This window comes from Nerophis ophidion, linkage group LG20 (assembly GCF_033978795.1).
Source record: "Nerophis ophidion isolate RoL-2023_Sa linkage group LG20, RoL_Noph_v1.0, whole genome shotgun sequence".
Taxonomy (NCBI): domain Eukaryota; kingdom Metazoa; phylum Chordata; class Actinopteri; order Syngnathiformes; family Syngnathidae; genus Nerophis; species Nerophis ophidion.
The window spans coordinates 41,483,148-41,493,882 of NC_084630.1; the positions used below are offsets into that span (position 1 = coordinate 41,483,148).

The following is a 10,735-nucleotide window of genomic DNA, read 5'->3' on the forward strand; positions in this document are numbered from 1 at the left end:
CATTTAACTTAGACCTGAGATGGTGAGAAAGACACGAAAAGACACTCATTTGTTCTATTTCATTTCTACCTGCGTGAGGATTTTGAATAACTCTTCATTTAAACGGTAAAAGTTATGAACATCCCAGTGAAGGCAGACATTGTACAGTAAGTGATTAATGTATTGTTCATAATGTATACATCTTTTTTAGCTATTGGCAATACATGATGCTTAGTGTTTCACTACAGCTGGATCAGTTTAAAACTTGTCATCCTCTTTATATTCAGTCTCAAAAGTAGAAGTTATCATTTGTCCCAAAGCAGTCTTTATTGTCTCCACTGAAGTCTGCCATGATGAGTAGTAGTGTTGTTGTGGTTTTAGCTGGAGGCAAAAGTGAATGTTGTGTTGCGTCTCTGAAATGAGTACGCCGTCCAAACAGGCAAAATGCGTAAATATTACATGTTATCATGAATGTTACTCCTTAACATATTTACTCACATCATGTATATATTACATGTTATTATGAATGTTACTACATGACATATATACTTACATCATGTATATATTACATGTTATTATGAATGTTACTACATGACATATATACTTACATCATGTATATATTACATGTTATTATGAATGTTACTAGATACTACATATATACTTACATCATGTATATATTACATGTTATTATGAATGTTACTAGATACTACATATATACTTACATCATGTATATATTACATGTTATTATGAATGTTACTACATGACATATATACTTACATCATGTGTATATTACATGTTATTATAAATGTTACTACATGACATATACTTACATCATGTATATATTACATATTATGAATGTTACGACATGACATATATACTTACATCATGTATATATTACATGTTATTATGAATGTTACTAGATACTATATATATACTTACATCATGTATATATTACATGTTATGTTACTACATGACATATATACTTACATCATGTATATATTACATGTTATTATGAATGTTACTAGATACTACATATATACTTACATCATGTATATATTACATGTTATTATGAATATTACTACATGACATATATACTTACATCATGTGTATATTACATGTTATTATGAATGTTACTACATGACATATACTTACATCATGTATATATTACATATTATTATGAATGTTACGACATGACATATATACTTACATCATGTATATATTACATGTTATTATGAATGTTACTAGATACTATATATATACTTACATCATGTATATATTACATGTTATTATGAATGTTACTAGATACTACATATATACTTAAATAAATGAAGTATATATAATATTACATGTTATTATGAATGTTACTAGATACTACATATATACTTACATCATGTATATATTACATGTTATTATGAATGTTACTACATGACATATATACTTACATCATGTATATATTACATGTTATTATGAATGTTACGACATGACATATATACTTACATCATGTATATATTACATGTTATTATGAATGTTACTAGATACTACATATATACTTACATCATGTATATATTACATGTTATTATGAATGTTACTAAATACTTAAATCATGTATATATTACATGTTATTATGAATGTTACTACATGACATATACTTACATCATGTATATATTACATGTTATTGTGAATGTTACTAGATACTATATATATACTTACATCATGTATATATTACATGTTATTGTGAATGTTACTAGATACTATATATATACTTACATCATGTATATATTACATGTGATTATGAATGTTACTACATTACATATTTACTTAGTGTGTATATAATACAATAATGGAGGTTAATTAGAGCGACTCCTTTTAGCTTCATCGCTAGCTGACTTTTGCCAGCATTTATTTACAAGTTAGAATAAATTAAAAATTAAACAAACATGTGCACTTGTCTAACATAAAGACTGTGAAATATAGACACAATTCCAAAACAATTCTGCTTTGAAACTCAAGGTACAAACAGTGAAGTGTGATCAATGTCTTCATGCCACATGATTATTGACAAAACCCTACTTTATTTGTTTTTACTCTGTATTTTATTATTATTGTCGACTTAGCCATCTTCGACGGAGCAGACAGGACAGAAAAGCTTTTTCCCTTTTTTTCGGTTGCCAGGACACAGATTTTGGTCAAATTCTGAATTGTACGACCCCCGTTTTTTGCTAACGCTAGCACAGTGAAGTGAAGGGAGTTATATTTATATAGCGCTTTTTCTCTAGTGACTCAAAGCGCTTTACATAGTGACCCCCAATATCTAAGTTGCATTTAAAGCAGTGTGGGTGACATGTGGGTAAAGTGTCTTGCCTAAGGACACAACGGCAGTGACTAGGATAGCGGAAGCAGGGATCAAACCTGGAACCCTCAAGGTTGCTGGCACAGCCACTCTACCAACCGAGCTATACCGCCCTGGTGCGTTAGTCGTGTGTCAGTTTAATGCATGGCAAGCTGCCATCGCGGGCGTGCAAGACAGATGTGGGTGCAGGTGTGCACGCTGACACGACATTCCTCCCAGCTCCTGCCCACGCTCCCACCCAAGGTGCCCTCTCGTCCGTTTCGGCACACCAATCATGCCGATAATCTGCCCGCGTCCTTCACACTTCCATGGATGAAATTACACTTGTGTTTGTGGAAGCAAACTCTTGTACTCCTAGTTGAAAATGTGCCAAAACATGCTTTGCTATTATTTTTTTGGACAAGGTGTTATTAAACCCCATTGAGCAGATTGACTTGAAATTTCTCACACTATCTACAAAAAAGCCCACTGTAACTTAAGAGTGTTAGCTGAATCGCTGAAACGCGATGAAACACCAGAGCCATGAAGTGTGTCTCCATGCTTCGATATGAGTGTCGCTTTAAGAACTAAAAGCACCTTTTAGCCCTTATTTCCAAAACTGTGTACACTACTGAATTGGGGTCTTAAGACCACTTATGTGGACACTTATACTGCCATCTGGTGGTGTCAGAAGAGTATAACATACAATGGAATTTGAGAAGAAAAAAAAAAGTGTAAAAATAAGAATTAGCATGTCACTAAAAATGAAGTACACACTTGTGTACTTATGGACTACGTACATCATATCAAAAGATAATTCTTAGTTTTTATTCTAATTAGGGTCCAATAAGCAAAGAGAAATTAACAAAAAGCATGTAAAAAAACACCTTGGGCCTTAAGAGGTAAAGCAAAAAAAAAGAAGACCGATACAGCTGCTGCGTTAGTCGACTGTGAAGGGCTTCTTTCGGCTCACGAGTGACAGGTCGTACTAAAAAGAATGTTATGATCCGTTACCCGGATCATGTATTGTTCTGTTAGTTTTGACTACCTCAGTTCTGTTCTTTTGTACCCCTGGGTTTGTGTTTCACCTGCCTCTGATTAGTGTTCGGGGCGCTCACCTGCTCCTGGGCACTAATCAGAGAGCTATTTAAGTTAAGTTAAAATACCAATGATTGTCACACACACACTAGGTGTGGTGAAAGTTGTCCTCTGCATTTGACCCATCCCCTTGTTCATCCCCTGGGAGGTGAGGGGAGCAGTGAGCAGCAGCAGTGGCCGCGCCCGGGAATCATTTTTGGTGATTTCACCCCCAATTCCAACCCATTTTTATAGTCTTCGGCATGACTCGGCCGGGGTTTGAACTCACGACCTACCCATCTCAGGGCGGACACTCTAACCACCAGGCCAACGAGTAGATGCTATCATTTGTTCTGATTCTCAAAGTAGATTTGTACAACAGAAGTCTTACCCTATTAGATGCCTGCTACTTACTGCAGTTGAGTAAATAAACAGACCAAGCCCCTACATGAGGAAATACTTACAGTAGTTATCTAATAGCACAAGAATGCATCTGGAGAACTTTGTTTCCCCACAAAATACACAAAATGTGTATTTTGTGGTAACTTATAAAAACCAAGGAGGGGTGAACGAAAATGGCAGCGAAAAGGAGATCATGTAGTGCAGATTACAAGCTGGACGTAGTGAAATATGCAGCAGAAAAGGACAAGAGGAAGCGGCGCATACCTTTGGAGTTGGCAGAGTTGTTTAGAAGAGACATCCAGGAAGAAGATTTCATGTGATTTACGGATTAGGAGTGAGAGATAGTTTGGTAAAGGTATAGCATGTTCTATATGTTATAGTTATTTGAATGACTCTTACCATAATATGTTAGGTTAACATAGCAGTTGCTTATTTATGCCTCATATAACCTACACTTATTCAGCCTGTTGTTCACTATTCTTTTTTTATTTTAAATTGCCGTTCAAATGTCTATTTTTGGTGTTGGGTTTTATCAAATAAATTCCCCAAAAAATGCGACTTATACTCCAGTGCGACTTATATATGTTTTTTTCCTTCTTTATTATGCATTTTCGGACGGTGCGACTTCCATCCATTTTCTACCCTTCCATCCCTTTTTTGGGGTGGCGGGGGGCGCTGGCGCCTATCTCAGCTACAATCGGGCGGAAAGCGGGGTACACCCTGGACAAGTCGCCACCTCATCACAGGGCCAACACAGATAGACAGACAACATTCACACACTAGGGACCATTTAGTGTTGCCAATCAACCTATCCCCAGGTGCACGTTTTTGGAGGTGGGAGGGGCCTATCCCCAGGTGCATGTCTTTGGAGGTGGGAGGGGCCTATCCCCAGGTGCATGTCTTTGGAAGTGGGAGGGGCCTATCCCCAGGTGCATGTCTTTGGAGGTGGGAGGCAGACGCACTAACCCCTCTGCCACCGTGAAGCCCGGTGCGACTTATACTCTGAAAAATGCGGTATTGTTATTTCCTTCTCTGCGTGAACGTTTAAAATTGAGCATATATTAATAAACGCGAATGTTTTAATGTAGACACGTAGTGTCATAACTTGGCTTGGACATGGATTGTTTCTTCGATGCAGATGAGGATCAACACGAGCGAGGCGTGGACGTGAGTACATAGTTATTTATTTAAAACTATAATAAAAAATAAACAAACTAAGGTACAGACACTTGGCTTTGAACAAACAAAAGACTAGCATAAAGTGAAGTGAATTATATTTATACAGCGCTTTTCTCTAGTGACTCAAAGCACTTTACATAGTGACACCCAATATCTAAGTTACATTTAAAGCAGTGTGGGTGGCACTGGGAGCAGGTGGGTAAAGTGTCTTGCCCAAGGACACAACGGCAGTAACTTGGATGGCACAAGCGGGAATCGAACCTGCAACCCTCAAATTGCTGGCACGGCAACTCTACCAACCGGGCTATGCCACCCCATAAATGCAAAACTACAAACATGAAACAAAAACACTTGCTCGATTGGCATGAATGATAAACTATAAACAAAACTAGCACAATGGCATAAATACAAAAACTTACACGGCATGGAACTATGGACAAGGACATGAAGGAGGTGCAGCATGGGTAGGGTGCGCATGTGTGAAGATCCCAGAGTGATGAACAGAAAGATAATTACTTAAATAATGGCTGTGATAATCAGGAACAGGTGCGGGACTGAGGGCAGGGGTGGGACAAGGTGGGAACTAATACGTTGGCATGGAAACAAACAAAACCAGGAAGTGCAAAACGTGACTGAATGTCCAAAATCAAAAACATAACATGACAAAACAAAACATGATCCATAGGTGTGACACATAGAATCATCATACTCCTGTGATTATATGCATCAAGTGTTCATTTAAGGCTAAGGCATAATATCCAGATATATTTGTGGTATCGCGATATGACCTAAAAATATCCAGATAGTAAAAAAAAAGGCCATATCGCCCAACTTAGTGCCTTGCCTTAAAAAAGATTGAAAAACACTGCTGTATACACCATGACAAACACACTTTTGGGGACACAGTTCAACTCTCGGAAGTGAGAATTTGTACTGCTTTTGAAAGGGACCGTGTTAAAGGTGATATTAGTGGATGCATGTATCGCCATGTGTGCGTGTATTTATGAGGCCTTGATTCTCCAGTTGGACTATTGCCCATGAATATTCAATGCGACTCGCAGCGAGAAGGGCTTCCTCCAGGAACACGCGCCTGGCGACTCGTATTCAAAGACGCACACACACACACACACACACACACACACACACACACACACACACACACACACACACACACACACACACACACACGCACACGCACACGCACACGCACACGCACACACACACACACACACACACACACACACACACAGCCCTGCAGCAGTGGGAGGAGAGAGCAACAGTGACAAACAGCTCGAGCGCTACAAAGGTGGCAGGAAATCTATCAAACGGGACAATAAAATTGCAATTGAGTTTCTTTGGCTTTTTTATAGCACATGCATGTATCTTTTGTGGGGAGCACACCGCCCCCACCTGCAAGTGCGATACTCAAGAGGACAGGCACCGTGTGCATGCGTGTGTGTGTGTGTGTTTGGAGCTCACATTTTACCAGAAACTCCGTGCGTCAGTTACATGCACCATATAGGTCACATTTGAATCTTTTGTTAGTTAACTGGTAAAAAAATAAATAAAATACAACATAAAATTGTAAAAGGGTACGGTATGAAGGGTGTATGGTGAAGATTTGGATAAAAGTGCAGTCAATAAAACCCCGGGCGGCATAGCTGGGTTGGTAGAGTGGCCGTGCCAGCAACTTGAGGGTTGCAGGTTCGATTCCCGCTTGTGCCATCCCAGTTACTGCCGTTGTGTCCTTGGGCAAGACACTTTACCCACCTGCTCCCAGTGCCACCCACACTGCTTTAAATGTAACTTAGATATTGGGTGTAACTATGTAAAGCGCTTTGAGTCACTAGAGAAAAGCGCTATATAAATTTAATTCACTTCACAATTCTCTTCACTATTCATATCAAAACCCTACCCTTTGCAGGTGGTTCGTGACGTCCCAGTCTAATTATCATTCTTATTAAGTTAGGGCTAATTTAAAGTTATTTTGAACATCAAGCAAACACTTAACGTCCAGAGTGAGGAATAAAACGGGGATGCAAAACAATAAGAGTGCAATACTTTTTCATAACATGGTCACTACTGCTTAGTTTCTCTTGGTATGTTCTTATTTTACTGTTATGTTTTTATTCCTATTGTTGCTTTTTAGTTTTATTCTTATTGCAATATTTATTGTGTTTCCATTTATACCCCCATTATTTACTTTTGAAATTGATCTCAACTCTGTACACTGCTGCTGGAATTTTGATTTTCCTGAAGGAATCAATAAAGCACTATCTATCTACCTATCTAAAAAAAAACATTTGGTGACTTCAGTGGATATATAGTAGAACATGATGGATGGATTACTATATTAGTATATCACTTTTAATTGTACCTTTTAATCCATGGTTTAAAATGCATTCCAAAATACAACAGTTTTGTGAGTTAAATGAATTACATTTTTATTTTAATATATTTTGGGGAAGCTTTCAATGCTTTAAAAAAAAAGCTTAGAACGAGAACATACATTTATCATATCATATGCATATAATGTATTTTCAAGAAAATATATTAAAATGGGGCAGCACGGTGGTGCAGGGGTTAGTGCATCTGCCTCACAATACGAAAGTCCTGAGTAGTCCTGGGTTCAATCCCGGGTTCTGGATCTTTCTGTGTGGAGTTTGCATGTTCTCCCTGTGACTGCGTGGGTTCCCTTTAGCTACTACAGCTTCTTCCCGACTCCAAAGACATGCACCTGGGGATAGGCCCCTCCCACCTCCAAAGACATGCACCTGGGGATAGGCCCCTCCCACCTCCAAAGACATGCACCTGGGGATATGTGGGTTATTCCGAGGATGTCGTAGTCGTAATGGTTTGTGCAGTCCTTTGAGACATTTGTGATTTGGGGCTATATAAATAAACATTGATTGATTGATTGATTGATTGATTGATTGATTGATAGGCCCCTCCCACCCCCAAAGACATGCACCTGGGGATAGGTTGATTGGCAACACTAAATGGTCCCTAGTGTGTGAATGTGAGTGTGAATGTTGTCTGTCTATCTGTGTTGGCCCTGCGATGAGGTGGCGACTTGTCCAGGGTGTACGTCGCCTTCCGCTCGAATGCACCTGAGATAGGCACCAGCGACCCCCCGCCCCCCCAAAAGGGACAAGCGGTAGAAAATGGATGGAGGGGTATATTAAAATGGAAACATTTATATTAAAACGGGACGGCGTGGCTGTGGGTTCCTGGTTCAAGCCCCACCTTCTACCATCCAAGTGACGTCCGCTGTGTCATTGAGCACAGTGTGTGAATGTGTGTGTGTGAATGGGTGAATGTGGAAATAGTATCAAAGTGCTTTGAGTTCCTTAAAAAGGTAGAAAAATGCTATACAAGTACAACCCATTTATTTTACCATTTAAAACAGATTTGTGTTCAAACAATACGGTTTAGCTTTTATTTATTCTCTATTTGATTTTTTTCCTGAATTTTCTCCATGCCGCTAATACCTTTTGTTCTTTTTAACCATTGTGTGTAAAGTGTCCAAATATGTTTTGAGAGTGACTTATAAATAAAACAGTTTGTTATTGTTGATCTTTAAAAAAAATACTATTATACAGTGTATAGCTTTTTCACCACTGCTCTAATAAATAAAATGTTAAACCCCCATGCACACGGTGGATTGTGATACAGTATTTGTTTTGCACCCAGACAGTCTGCCAGCGCCCCCTACTGGCAGCAACCCCCCACTGCACATGCATCACACGCACGTCTTTAACTCAGCCTTCACTCCCCAGACCACAATCCCACACCGGCCCGTGGTTACTTCACCGTTTTGGAACAGAGGAGCGTAAGGCGATACCCGCAATGACTTTCTTCAAGAGCTTTTTGCAAATTACAACAACAAAAAAAAAGCGCCAGAGGTTTATTTTGTTTGGTGCTCCGTGAATGACTAGATATTCTATATGTAAATAAAGAGAGAGGAGGGGAGGACTGAGGTTCAATGAAAACAAGGCTTCTCAGGTACAATCACTTTGAAGCGGTGTTTTTCCAAACACGTACAGATTATGTATCCCGCTCAACAAAAGAATGGTAAGGCCGAGCGAAAATCTAGGAGGGCGTAAGTTACCCTCTGGTGGCACATTTACCACACCTCTGCATGTCAAGATGTTGGGGTTTTAAGACAAGTGGATTCCTGGACATCGGCATCAATTCAGTCATATTTCATCAAATATAAAAAAATACATTCAGATGAGATAATATCTTGGAATATGAGTTCCATTGTATTTGTTTTAACTATCAAATTCATCTAAAATAGGACCACCGTATTTTTCGGACTATAAGTAGCAGTTTTTTTTATAGTTTGCGACATATACTCTGGAGCATACTTGCTGGGAGACTCCCGAAATTCAGCGCCTCTCCCGAAAACCTACCAGGACAAATTTTCTCCCGAAATTCAGGCAGAGCTGGAGGCCACGCCCCCTCCAGCTCTATGCGGACCTGAGTGAGGACAGCCTGTTTTCACGTCCGCTTTCCCAAAATATTAACAGCATGTCTGCCCAATGACGTTATTTATAACTGTAGAATGATCGAGAGCGAGTTCTTGGTTTCTTATGTGGGTTTATTGTTAGGTCGTCTCATCAACGTCCTCCCAGCGCGGTAACAACACACATCAACAGCAGTCACATTTTCGTCTACCGTAAAGCAGTTTGTCTGCTGTAAACAGCAATGTTGTGACACTCTTAAACAGGACAATACTGCCATCTACGGTACATGCATATGGTTAGAAAAATAGTGACAGAGAATAGAACAAGGATGGACAATTCAACCCTTAACTCAACAATGAGTAGATGAGTGTTATGTGTGTGTATATGTGTAAATAAATGAACACTGAAATTAAAGTATTTATTTAATTTATATATGTATCCATCCATTTTCTACCGCTTATTCTATTTCAGGGTCGTGGGGGGCGCTGGCACCTATCTCAGCTACAATCGGGCAGAAGGCGGGGTACACCCTGGACAAGTCGCCAGCTCATCGCAGGGCCAACACAGATAGACAGACAACATTCACGCTCACATTCACACACTAGGGCCAATTTAGTGTTGCCAATCAACCTATCCCCAGGTGCATGTCTTTGGAAGTGGGAGGAAGCCGGAGTACCCGGAGGGAACCCACGCATTCACGGGGAGAACATGCAAACTCCACACAGAAAGATCCCGAGCCTGGATTTGAACCCAGGACCTTCGTATTGTGAGGCAGACGCACTAACCCCTCTGCCACCGTGAAGCCCATATATATATATATATATATATATATATATATATATATATATATATATATATATTATATATATAGCTAGAATTAACTGAAAGTCAAGTATTTCTTATATATATATATATATATATACATATATATGAAGTATTTGACTCTTAGCCCCGCCCAAATCACGACCCCGCCCCACCCCCGAGAACGCCCCCCCACCCCCCGAAATCGGAGGTCTCAAGGTTGGCAAGTATGCTCTGGAGTGACTTTTGTGTGAAATTATTACACATTACCGTAAAATATCAAATATTATTTATCTCATTTGCGGAAGAGACAAAGAAAATGTCAGCAATTGTCACACACACGTCAACCAATAAGAATTTGGCGTGGGAGGGTCATGGCAGAAGTGCATTGTGGATTGTTGTATGTTTTTATTATTATATGTATTGTAATATTACATATAATATTGTTAATAATATATAATATTTAATACACAAATATTTCATTAAATATTTAAAGTAC

General features: G+C 39.0%; 1 protein-coding gene across 1 annotated transcript in view; it reads right to left on the minus strand.

Moving 5' to 3' along the window:
• The window catches only part of lrba (LPS-responsive vesicle trafficking, beach and anchor containing), a 971,728-nt gene that overhangs the window by 823,978 nt on the left and 137,015 nt on the right, over nt 1-10,735 (minus strand). The window lies entirely within an intron of this gene.